The sequence below is a fragment of the Lygodium microphyllum genome, chromosome 22 (genome assembly GCF_053477565.2).
Source record: "Lygodium microphyllum isolate KBCC chromosome 22, Lygodium_microphyllum_v1.1.10, whole genome shotgun sequence".
Taxonomy (NCBI): Eukaryota; Viridiplantae; Streptophyta; class Polypodiopsida; order Schizaeales; family Lygodiaceae; genus Lygodium; species Lygodium microphyllum.
The window spans coordinates 14,688,649-14,701,895 of NC_141156.1; positions in this window are offsets into that span (position 1 = coordinate 14,688,649).

Genomic DNA, 13,247 nt, shown 5'->3' on the forward strand with positions numbered 1-13,247 from the left:
CAGGTATCACTGCAGTGAAGCATCACATCCAACTCAAAGAAGGAAGCAAACCTATAGTACAAAGATTGAGAAGACTGGGAGTTGTGCAACAGGATGCACTGTTGATGGAGGTGAAGAGACTCTTGAATGCAGGATTCATATACCCAGTGGAAGATTCAGAATGGGTCTCCCCAGTAGTAGTGAGGCCAAAGAAAAATGGTAAGTGGCGAGTATGCATAGATTACAAGCCACTAAATGCTGCAACAAAGAGGGACCACTTCCCTCTCCCATTTCAGGATGAAATCTTGAATGAAGTAGCGGGACATGAGCGGTATACGGTGTGTGATGGCTACTCTGGCTACTTCCAGATTCGCATTGCAGAGGAGGATCAAAAGAAGACCACTTTCATCACACCATGGGGCTGTTTTGCCTTTCGGGTCATGCCCTTTGGTCTCACAAATGCCCCAGCAACCTTTCAAAGATTCATGAATATGGTTTTCCAACCTTACTTTGGTAAGTCCATAAGGGTTTTCATAGATGACTTTTGTATTTACAGCTCAAGGAACATACATCTACGCAAGGTTGATGAAGGATTTACTCGCTTAGCTAGGTTGGGTGGACAACTAAATAAGGATAAATGCCACATTGGGGAAAGCAAGGTTACACTACTAGGGCATGTAGTGTCAATTGAAGGAATTGAGGTAGATCCAAATAAGGTAGAAACATTGCTAGCTCTACCTTCCCCAACCTCCATCAAACAATTGGTCTCCTTCTTACAAAAGCTAAGATATTTGGGTAGATTTATACACTTACTCTCTCAGGCCATATACCCCCTGCAGCAACTGACACGCCAAGAAACACTTGTATGGAGTGAACAAAGTGAAGGAAATTTTAAGGAGATAAAGAAAATGTTGGGGTCACTTCCTATAATCCTCCAGCCTTGTTGGGAAGAAACATTCTTTGTAAACCCTAGTGTGGGAGAAGAGGCCATTGGTGCTGCTCTCCTACAAAAAGATCCAAAAACATCCTTCATGAGGCCTGTGTATTTTGCCAGCCGCCTCATGAAAGCCTCAGAGAAGGCTTACACCTCCATGGAACAACTAGTGTTGGCCCTCATGTTTGCAGTAACCAAATTTCGGCCATATTTACTTCCAAAGAGGTTTGTGATCATCACTGTGGAGGATATGTTTCCCTATGCACTACAACATATGGAAATCTCTGACAAAATAGCAAAGTGGGTGGTCCGACTTCAAGAGTTTGACTATACAGTGCAGGTTGAAAAAACAACTCGGGCATGCTTGGCTGATATTTTGACAAATAGGTGCTATGAGAAAAATCTCGTGGTGAAAAGAAAGAACCTTCCACCACCCCCATCCATAAAAACTCTTGTAGATGCTTATAGCCTCTACTTTGATGGTGCATACAAGAGAACTAAGGATAAGGCAGCCGCAGGCATCGTTGTTTTCTCTCCTTTAGGAGAGAAAATCTATTGTGAAGGAATCATCTTGGAAGGTGTCCACTCTAACAATGAGGCAGAATATCAAGCTTTAATTCATGGTCTTTGTTGGTGTCTTAGTAATTCAATCGAGAGATTGAATGCTTTTGGAGACTCCATGCTATTGGTAAGGCAAATGCAAGGTACATGGGCATGCAAAAATACAAACCTCTCTAGTAAAATGAGAGAGGCCAAATCTCTTATGAGAAGATTTAGGGAGGCACAAGTACATCATGTGCCAAGAGACCAGAACAAAGATGCCGACCATCTAGCATCATCAAAGCTGAATGAGTCAATGGTGGGAGCGGTGGCTATCAAACCCCCACTTCGACAAGGCAAGGAAGACTTAGAAGATATTCTACATCTCTTAGAACAAGGAGAATCTCCCAAACACCTGACTAAGGGAGAAAGACAGTGGCTAGCTCGGAAGGCTACAAGATATCGCATAGTAAATGACAGTTTGTATTGTCTTGGTAAGGATGGTGTGCTTAGGAAAGTGCCGTCAAAATGGGAAATTGAAGAAATCTTAAAAGCTTGCCATGATGATGTGTGTGGAGGCCACTTTGCACACGACATCACAAGTAGAAAGGTTCTACAAGCCGGCTTTACTTGGCCCAGTCTACACCGAGATATCAAATATTGGTGTCAAACATGTGAAGAATGTCAGAAATCAGGACCACGACGGCTCATAGCAGAACCCCAAACCCCAATCAAGGTCTATGGACCCTTTGAGAAGTGGGGAATTGATGCCATAGGGCCTCTACCACGCACTCCATCAGGAAAAGAGTATATTATCATGGGGGTAGATTACATGACTAGATGGGCCGAGGCTATGCCAACTAGAAGAATCACTGCTAAGGAAGTGAGTAAATTCATCTTTGACCACATTTGTTGTAGGTTTGGTACCCCTCTTGAAATACTATCAGATAGAGGACCAGGGTTTAGAGCTAATGTGGTGGGTGAACTCATGCAAAAGCTAAATATTCAACGACGACACTCTACCCCTTACTACCCTCAATGCAATGGATTGGTCGAAAAGGTAAATGGAATGATTTGTAAAATCATCAGCAAACAGGTACATTCAAGGCCCCGGGATTGGGACAAGCACCTTAGTGGAGCTCTATGGGCTTACAGAACCTCCTTCAAAACCATGTTAGGGTTCACACCTTTTCATTTAGTTTATGGACAAGAGGCTCTTTTGCCTATTGAGGTGAAATTAGCTAGCCTTCGGGTATTAGGTGGCACAGTAGGCTCTCAAAAGGAGAAGTTACATCAAAGATTACTGGACCTAGAGAGGCTACAATTGGATCGTGAAGAAGCCATCAACCACTACTCCCAGGAAGCTGAGAAGCGTAGAGAAAATTTCAACAAGAAGCTAACAGATAAAAACATCAAGGAGGGATCTTTAGTGCTTCGATATGACAATCGCTTTGATAAAAGAAAGGATGGCAAGTTTCTCTACCGGTGGGAGGGACCGTTTTGGGTCACAAAAAAATTCAACAATGGCTCCTACAAACTTCAAGACATTGAGGGAAAAGTTCACAAGACCAGTGTAAATGGATGGCGCTTAAAACCCTATCACATCAGGGTGGGGTTAGCTCAAGATACCAAAGAGTGTCTAGAGGCATAAATACCTCTAGCCAGGTTTGGGAGGGCTATATGATCCGAGAAAATCACAAAAAAATATTTGTCTAACATTTTGTTGATTTTTTGTACATTTGGAGCTTTGAAATAAAGAAGAGGGTGGGAACAACCTCTTGGGAAATCCAAGAAATCACTGGATGAAAATATTTCATGGACCGGTTTACCAAGGGGGGGTGAAGAGTAAAGATCAATGGAGGAAGGTGAAGGGAAAATGTATAATGTGAAAAGGAAAGATATGAAATGGATTTGGAGCCATCCAAAGGGCATGTGAGGCTCATAATGTCATGACTTTGGAGCCTTATGACAATTCAACCAAATGGGACCCTTCTTGGAAGCATTAGTGGAAGAAAAACCAGGCACATGATTTTGTAAGATTTTTTAAAAATACTTCCACTCCGATCCAAAAAAACTTTTCAACATGAAAGTTGTAGCGCGTGAGCTGAAGTTTCGGGTGGTATTTTTTTATAATTTTTTGGAGCTACGAGTCGGGAGATATGGCCAAAATGGTGGATGCCAACTTTTTCCAACTGCAGTGGAGACCACCTCCCAATTTAATACACATCCATACTTTCTTCCCCACACTTAACACTTCCATAAAACATTATTCATTAGACCCCCAACCCTTTCCCCTCTCTTATCCTCTCTCTCAAGCTAATAAACCATTAGAATTCCCCTCCTAAATCACCCTCAAATCATCCTTAGTTGTAGTAGTAATGTATGAACTCTCATTACTCTCTCTCTATTATTGCTAGATATGATCTTATTTTATGAAGATTCTCTATATTTTTTTATAGGAGAGCTCTTGGACTCAAGCTATGGGGGGGAAAATGGAGACAAATCACCTATGATGGAGCTTGATTAAGTACAAATTGGTCAACAAAACATCTAGATGGAGCTTCCACATTGGTGGAACCGCCTTAATGCAGCTTTGGTGGTATTAATTCCTATTACATCTTAACCTCCTCCCTAAACACCCTCAAGGCCTATATAAAGAGGCCTTCTCCTTTGTAATTTGTAAGAAGAAAAGAATAGAGAGAGCAAAGAGGCCTCCTTCAGTCCTATTGAGCCTTCCCCATTCTCCCTCATGAGCTTATGGAATTCCTTCTCTTACTATAGCTTATGTATGCTCTACAATGTAATAAGCCCATGATATTGGTGTCCATATTGTGTATATTGGTTATGTCTCGAGGGTTCTCCATCTCTTAAGTTTATTGATTCATCTATTTTTTCATAGTTCTCTCACTCTCACTCACTCACTCTCTCTCTCTCCCTCTCTTAGTTTTCATCTCTTCTCCCTTACAATCTCCTCTCCCTCTTGCATAGCGTCCTAGTCCGCTCTTCCATGACTAGGTGGTGCCCTTATCTCATTCACTTTGTGGCAGAAGGGAGTTTGGCATAGTATAGAGGCTGCCATACCGAATTTCCTTCGTCAGATGTAAAGAATGCCTTCTTGCATGGTGATTTGCAAGAAGAGGTCTATATGGAGCAGCCACCAGGTTATGTGCATGCTATTTATCTTGAGTTTGTTTGTAGGTTGAAGAAAGCCTTGTATGGCTTGAAGCAAGCACCTAGAGCATGGTCTGACAAGATAGGACAGTATCTTGTCACTATTGGCTTTTAGATTTCCAAGGCAAATTTCTCACTTTATGTGAGAAAAACAGAGAAAGATATTATGCTACTTGTCATTTATGTTGATGATTTGATTATGACAGGTGACAATGATGAAAATATCCTTCATGTGAAAATGCTATTGAAGCAGAAGTTTGAGATGAAGGATTTGGGAGAGCTGCGTTATTTCTTGGGCATTGAGGTGATTAGATCACCAAGTGGGATACAGCTCTTGCAGAGGCAGTATGGATTGGACATGCTGTCCAAATATGGGATGACAGGCTGTAAGCCTATTTCAGTTCCTTTGGAGCATAATGTGAAGCTAAGCACAGATGCAGGTGGGCTTCTAGAAGACCCTACTATGTACAGACGCATAGTAGGAAGTTTGATTTATATGACTATTACCAGGCCAGATTTGAGCTATGTTGTTGGATTGGTAAGTCAGTTTATGCAGGCTCCAAGGAAACCACATTTGGATGCGGCTAGACGCATACTCAGGTATGTAAAGTCCACATTGCAGTATGGACTATTTTATGAGACTGGGTTTCAGATACAGTTGCATGGATACATTGATGTTGATTGGGCTGGTAGTATTTTTGATAGACGATCAACCCGTGGATATGTGTTCTCTTTTGGGAGTGTTGCAGTCACTTAGAGCAGCAAGAAACAACCTACAGTTGCCTTGTCGAGCACAGAGGCTGAGTACAGGGGTGCAGCAATGGCTGCATGTGAGGTAGCTTGGTTGCATAAGCTACTTTATGATATGCATCAGTCTACAGATGGGCCAGTTGTCATTTATTGTGACAACATGAGTAGTATACACTTGGCAAATAACCCACTCTATCATGCTAGAACAAAGCACATTGAGGTGCATTATCACTATGTGCGAGAGAGGGTTTTACTAGGTCTTATTGATCTAGTTTATGTCAGCACAGAGGATCAGGTAGCTGACATATTCACGAAGGCATTGGGCGTAGAGAAGCTGCGCAAGTTCAGAGACCTGCTTGGTGTGCAGGAATTGGGATTGAGCTCGAGGGGGAGTCTTGAGATATCGAGCTCCACTCGTGATACGCCAGGGTAATCGTTGTGTATTTATGTCACCGACTTGTCAGTTGCAGACGCGGTTGGTACACCGCCCATGAATAATAGCTACATGATAGCTATCCTTATCTACTCTAGTTCGTGGCTCAGTTAGTATGCCACCTTAGTTAGTTGAGTTTGGTTTGAGACCCATATATAGGGTTCTTCTATTTTCTTTGTAATTGAGTTCTTTTGGCTTCCACAACTAAGAAGAGGAAAACTGTTTTCAGCCTCCACCCTTGTGTGTATTCCCCCATTGTGCAAGCAAGAAAGCTACAAGTGAGACTCCTTCCTTCTCTCCCACAATCTTGACACCAACTTATTGCGAGAACTTGGCCATCCCCTTATGATCCAAATCACAAGATCATATAACTCCGCACTTGTTGCGCAAGTGTTGCATCGAACTATGAGACTATGGAGTCAGGAAACAATCTGTTTCAGGTTCTTTAGGCTGACGTCGTTAGACCTAGGATTTCCAAGTTTCATCTTTGTAAGATTCTCGGGGACAAACCCTTATTTACTTTATGATTACAATTCACTGTCCCTACATTCAGTGAATGTGGGCAAGTATTTAAGGTATAGGCATTTCCTGGAATTTAACTTATTACGAATGAGTATTCTACGGCTTAGGTGTTTTTTTTTTGGTTTTATGCCAATTTGGTTAACTCTAGAAAATAGTTCCGGGATCATTTCTACATGACTTGTTGTCAATGCATAAATTGATTTTTTTCAACCCTAAACTTTATTGATTTGAGGTTAGGTTAATTCCAAATAATCTTCCTACACTTTGTGAATAAAATTCATGCTAAACAAACAACTTTTCTCTTGATAATTTATGCAGTTGACAAACGATATTTTCCTAGGGTTTATGTATCGTAAGAATCATTTCATGCTTGCACTTTCCATGACGATTCATTGCAAAGAAGATATGGATTAATAGTACAAGATGCAGTTTATACTTCTAGGTTTAAATTAAGTATACTATTTTAATGGATAATAATCTAGTCTTATAATTCTTTTCAATGCATAAGCTATTTGCTAGAAATGTGTTTATACTTTCTTAATTTGCATGTTTCATTTAAAAGTATTGATGACTAAGTTCCTTCGTCGTGAAAAACTAGGACAAAAATATATCCTATTTCTAATAATTAACCTTGCATGATTGATCTACAACAATATCAAATAACAATTAGGAAGGAAAACCTGAGCTTGGGGTGAGATATTCACATGGATACTAGGAGATGACCCTCCCGCGGTTGCGCCTTGGACTTTCTTAGAAGGCATCGCAATTTCAGTCTTTCGGACGTGGAAGCAGCTTTACAACTCCTCTTTGGAATTCCACCGTCCCTCCCTTGCTCCGTCCGTCGAAAGTAGTTTTAGAAGGCTCCCTCCTTGAAGTCAGGAATTCAAAAGGGGTGTTTCAGAATCTTTCGTGACTAAGACCCATTAAGCCATGGGAAAGGCTTAATGGCCTTTGTAAACTCGCACAAACGGGGAATAGAAAGGTGTGGTGATGGGACCTAAAACGGGCCAGCACTAGCTCATGCACTAGCTAGACCTCTATCATGCGCTCAACAACCCCACGGCCTCGCAGCCAGGAGCGTGAATGACACATACATTATCTTCCTAAACATATTGCGTTTGTATCATGTCTTGTAGTCCAACTCTAACCTAATTAACACTCCTCAGAGGGAGTCCCAACACATTGCCAAATAGCACGAAGCACAAACATAGGAGGTCCTCCAACGGCCGTATGCCGCTACCTCACTGCGACTCTCCTATACCTAGGGGATTGGCCCCTCTATGCGTCGCTAAACATATATAACATACGAACACAAACTTCTCTCTTTTATGATTCGTGTATTTCCAGGAGATATACCATGCTTCCTCACTTTCTTTCCCTTAGACCCAACGCCTAGCCTATAGCTTGGACAACCTTACTCACACAACGTTGGCCATATTCCTCTAAAAAGCAATTACTATGCATCCAGGAGGTATTATCTGATACTTTTTAAATTTCATGCTTCATGCAAATTGTGAATGTCCACGTGCTCAAACAATTAAGAAAATCAGCATTGGTGCACATGTGCAAAAGCATTCTTTCAATGAATTTGACTATTGCTCGTATGCGGCGTTGCATGAACCTAACACTGAGAAACCCTCGTGCTACTAGGTTCTTAATCTTGAAATATCGTCCAATCTATATGGTATGCAAAAAAAAACTAGCAAGCTTTTCATCATTTCATTCAACATTTACACGCTTTTTATACACTCCAACCCCTCTCACCCGTTTAGGTTGTGCATATTGCATAGGTTTAGGGTTCATTTTCCACATTTTTATTGCATCAAAGCCATAAAAACTCACTAGAACATAGAGGTTGGGCTGAACTGAGGCTAAACCTCATACTTCAGACCCCCCATACATCCACAAACATGGTTCTTATTTTTCCTTAATTTTCGGCACTCAAAATCTATTTTCCCTCTATTTTTCCCTTATTTTTCCTATTTTCCTTGTATTTTTCCAATATTTAATGACTAAAAATTCAAAATGGGTTATGGGCTGTGGCCCTTAGGTTCATTTGCAGCAAAAAGACAAGTTTAGTTGGTGTGTCTTATGATATTTTCCATTGATGTCTCAAAAACACCCAATTTTCCCATATTTTGCATATTTACGGGTTTTTCACTACTAATTTCATCCACAACATTTATGACTTTCTGATTTTCTGAGAATAAATAGTTGAAAGACATTGAAGACAACATTAAAATGCATTATCAGCTCATGGGAACAAGAATTCATGAAGCAAATTGCATAAAAACACCATTTTCCTTTATAAAAATGAGATTACCGTTCTTTGCGGGTTGCGGATTTTTATTTTCCATATCTTGGGACTGATTTCCAGCGACCATTACTGCTCATGACAGTCCACATTCAGCAATCTTCAATCTTCTTGCACTATGGAGCAATCCGGTCTTCATTGGGCAAGCATCCATCATCCATTCTTCTTCTTCCTCTTCACCACATGAATCTGCCTTTAGGGGAGAGAGAGGGAGGAGAGAGAAAGACTAGATTTCTATCTTAGCATTCGGGCCACCATTTGATGGGCAAGAGGCGGCGATATGACCAGCAGGGAGAAGGAAGACAAGGCCAATGATCAGTTGGATGGGTTGTGTGTAGCAGGCAAGTTGCCTCTCCTCCTCTCATGGCACATTTTTCAGGCGCAGTTTCCTCTCCTTCTTCTTCACGTTTTTTTTCACTTCTTCCTCATGCCAAGATTTTGTTTGGCATAAAATGCTTCCAAGACCCCAAGGGTCACTTATCACTTGGCCCAACTCATGTCCACCTCTTCAAATCTTGACCAATTCTTGGCCATTTCCCCGCCCAGACTCGGAATTGAGCTCTGAAAAATCCTGGGCGTCTAGCTCGACATCCCGCATTGGCCAGTAACTCATGTCAACCCGCATGACTGTCTGAAAAATTATGAAAAATAAACAAGTGCCGCTTGGACGTCTTTTAAGCACTTTGGCGCTTAAAATCGTCCTAGATCGAGCCGCCGCCTTTGACGTTGAATATTTTTTCCTTGATATTCATAATTTTTAGCTATTTTTAAGCACTTCTCGGCACCAAAATTCCACTCTCATTGGTGACCACGGGATAGGGCGACTCAGCCCGTCGAATCCACGAACATATCTGCACATAAACAACCAAAGAAGCATCAAGCTTATACAAAAAAAATATGCGATAAAACTCAGCACAATGCTCCCCCTACCCCCTGACAAACCAAGGCATGACATCCACAAGGAGTAGGCCTAGCATTATCTAATAGAAGATCCGAAGTGAGTCACTAACGAACTGCTCCAACACAGCCAAACTAAAAAGAATTGTCAAATAGGTTGCCCTAAGTGGTGGTCTAAACTACCTACCTAACTAAGGACAACACAACTAGGTGCTCCTACTAGGTGAGGACTCCTATAGCCTGATCAAGAAGTATTTTCTTTCAGTACATTTCTTCTTTAGGGTTTTATTTGAGGGACATACTCTGATATGTAAAAAGGAGGGAGCTGAGCGTAGTGACCCAAGGAGAACAGGGCATCGGCCTCAGGTCCTATCTCGGCACCTAAGAACCTACCAAGCCCTCGCAAGGCGACACTTAATCTGTTTCTAACGCTCACTTTTATTTTTGCTCCAACCTTCCTTATTTTCTTCTTTTTCAGCTAGATGCCACCCCTAGGAAGACAAGGTATCGGCCCCGAGTCTGACTCGTCCCCAGGAACCTACCAGGCCTACGCAAGGCAATGATCAACTGCTTATACATTTTTCTTTCTTTTCTTTTCTTTTGATAGGGGTTAGAACCCCTTTTTACACACCTTCGTATATATGGATTTCCCTTAAGATATTCAAGGTTTCTTTTCTCTTTATCATTATCATCTGTCTTCTGGCAGGCTTCTCTAACGGCATCACAACTAACAATAACTCCTGGAACGGCTGCCTAGAAGGCTAGCAGAACAGGGTCACTAGAACTCCCTTCTAAAACAGGCCTTTTGATGCTTAACAATGTCTTTACAGGAGGCAATGACTACTCTAACCTCCCTCAAACATACTAAACCGAAACCTCGTGACTTCATGCCTTGGACGCCGGTCCCCAACAAAAATGAAAAACCCCCCCTTAACGAGCACATAAACACAGATAGAATAAACACCACAGTACTCATAAAGGAAGGATATCACCTGGATAGGGCCACGAGAATCTTCCACGCAACAAAAGGCTCCTTCCAAGCTCGTCTTCAAACATGTCTAGCGCAAAACTCAACCAAGAAACCATTAACCACACCTGCACTAAACAAACAACTGGCCCTCTTGGCCTAATGAAATAAAACACTTCACTACAAAAATGAATCGGCCCTCTTGGCCTAACGAAATTAAGCATTCAAAACCTCGCAACACAGGCCCTCTTGGCCTAACGAAATAAAACAAAGTAACACCTACACATCCTTCCCTAGAAGAAACTAGATATACAATAAGAGGCTCCCTCCCAAGGAGGAAAAACAGGCTCGTAGCCCTAAACTAAATGCATGAGGTTATGACCCATCCCTCCTACATAGATAGCAAGAGGCATACGCATAATATGATGTCTAATCAACCTATGGGTCCCAGATAATAACGGTATCGTAGAGTTCGTGTAAGAGCTGCTGAACACGGAGTTCAAGTTGCAGCAAGGAAAGAGACTAACAAGAAGAAATCGAATTTTTAATGCCAAAGTTCACTATATTGCTTGTCCAGTTAATTACATGAGGTCCATGTTTAGAAAAATCTATAGTATCTCATAACCAGCTTTGCATTTAGGTGTTCAAGAACAGTTTTGCCATTGGCACATAGGCTTGATGAGTTCTATTGGGCAGCAATCCCTGTGATTAATTCTCAGAAATCCATACAATGCCAATACAATGAAGTTCTGTGGTGGGCAGCAATCCCTTTTTCTGGATGTTGAATTCGGAGGTCAAACGCATGAAATTTTGATTCCAACGTGGTTGCAACACATTTGTTCATTTTTATGTCTTTACAATCAAACTGGACACTGCATATCCCATTATCTGTGCTGGTTTCACATCTAACTTTGCACATCTTCAAATCAAACAGTTTTATATCACCATTATAGGCATGTTCAGCTTCTCTAAATCCCAGATATGAAGATTTCCTTTGAAGTTTCCAATGGCAAGTTGCCTGTCAATCAGACTTGAAGCACCGAAAGTACCACACTTGATGCATGCTGACTTTTCAGACTCAGCCACCTTGTTCAAATCAACATCATTGAGCTCATAAACCTGTTGGGCACCCAGAGAGTGTCGTAGATGATGGTGGTGAATGACTTACTGATGTGCGCCAACAACTGCGGCCTGTACCTTGAATCCATTGTCACTGAGACTGCGAGATCCCTCCTCGATCAAGAACTTCCTCTTCCCCCGAAACTCCCTGCATCAGAATCAGGCCTGCGTCAAACGATTAGCTAAGATCGTGATGTCGTTTACTGCTGCATCAAACTGTGGATTCAATTTCCCCTCTCCACTCAACATTCTCTATCGACCCAGAGGTCATCTCATTCGCATCAAGCTCTTCATCTCGATCATCTGTCGCCTTTCAGAACGCAGGAATGTACAAAGGGGAGGATGGGTGAGGGAGCGAATAGGATTCGATGAATTAAACTTCTCAGAAACTAGAGATATGCCCGGGAATGGAAAATTCCCTGTAGTTTGCCATATTTCAAACGATTCAGGATCAAGAGGTTCCCCAATAAAGGCGATGGCGAAGTTCCCCCCCCCCCCCCCCGATCATTAAGATCCTCCTATCGATCATCTGCAGCCTCAGTCCTCTTTGTCAACTACTTTTTCTCCTTTTTTATTCTAATAATGTCAATCTTTTTTTAAAATCAATGAGTGGTAGCCGCTTGAAGTTCGGCCCCTAGAGCCCTGTTCTGGTTGCAGACATCAACAATCCACCTCCTGGAAAATTATAATTGATAACATATTTGACATCCTTGACATCCAAACCACGAGCTGCAACATCCGTGGCAGTCATTATAGGACTACTCCCACTCTTAAACTCGGACAAAACCCAATCTCGTTTGCTTGACTCTTGTCACCACGGATTGATAAAGCAGGCCAACCGTCCATGCAAAGCTCTTTTTTTTCCTTCAGAATACCCACAAGCTTTTCTTGCATGCCTCGCATTTTTTGGTGTAAAGAATGTATGTCCTATTCCTTTTTGCGCCAGCACAACCCGTTCTCCCAATTCGATGCACATAGTCCTCAATTCCTCCCGGAAAAGCTCCTTCACTCCCCATATTAGCCTTTAACAAGTGCTGTTTTTACATTCACTTCCCCCTCAAATAGCAAGCATCAGTGAGACTATACGCATTCAGCATGCAGACAAAAGAACATGGGTCTGGGGACACACCCTCATCTTGCATTTGCTCAAAACAGTCCAACACATTTCCAATCTACCCATGTAAAGCATAACCTGTGATAAGGGCATTCCAAGTTATTGCATTCCGAACAGGAAGCTCATCCAACACTCCCTATGCTTTACCAAATGCACCACACTTGGCATACATATCCACCACAACAGTCCCAAGCAGAATATCACTTTGCAACCAACCTAGTCTGACAATTTCATCATGAACTTGTTGGCCCTTGGCAAGTGCTCCTATGTCAGCACATGCTTTCAAGGCATAGATAAATGAGATTGCATTGGGAGAGTGACCCTCAGATTGCATCTTATCAAAGAACTTTAGCACTTCTTCACGTGGTCCATGCTATGCATACCCAGCAATAAGTGCATTCCAAGAGACTACATCTCAATAAGGAAACCTGTCCAGCACTCCTTGAGCTTTTCCCATTGCACATGATATTCTTGAATTTACACCTTTGTCTTCATAGCTTAAATGTC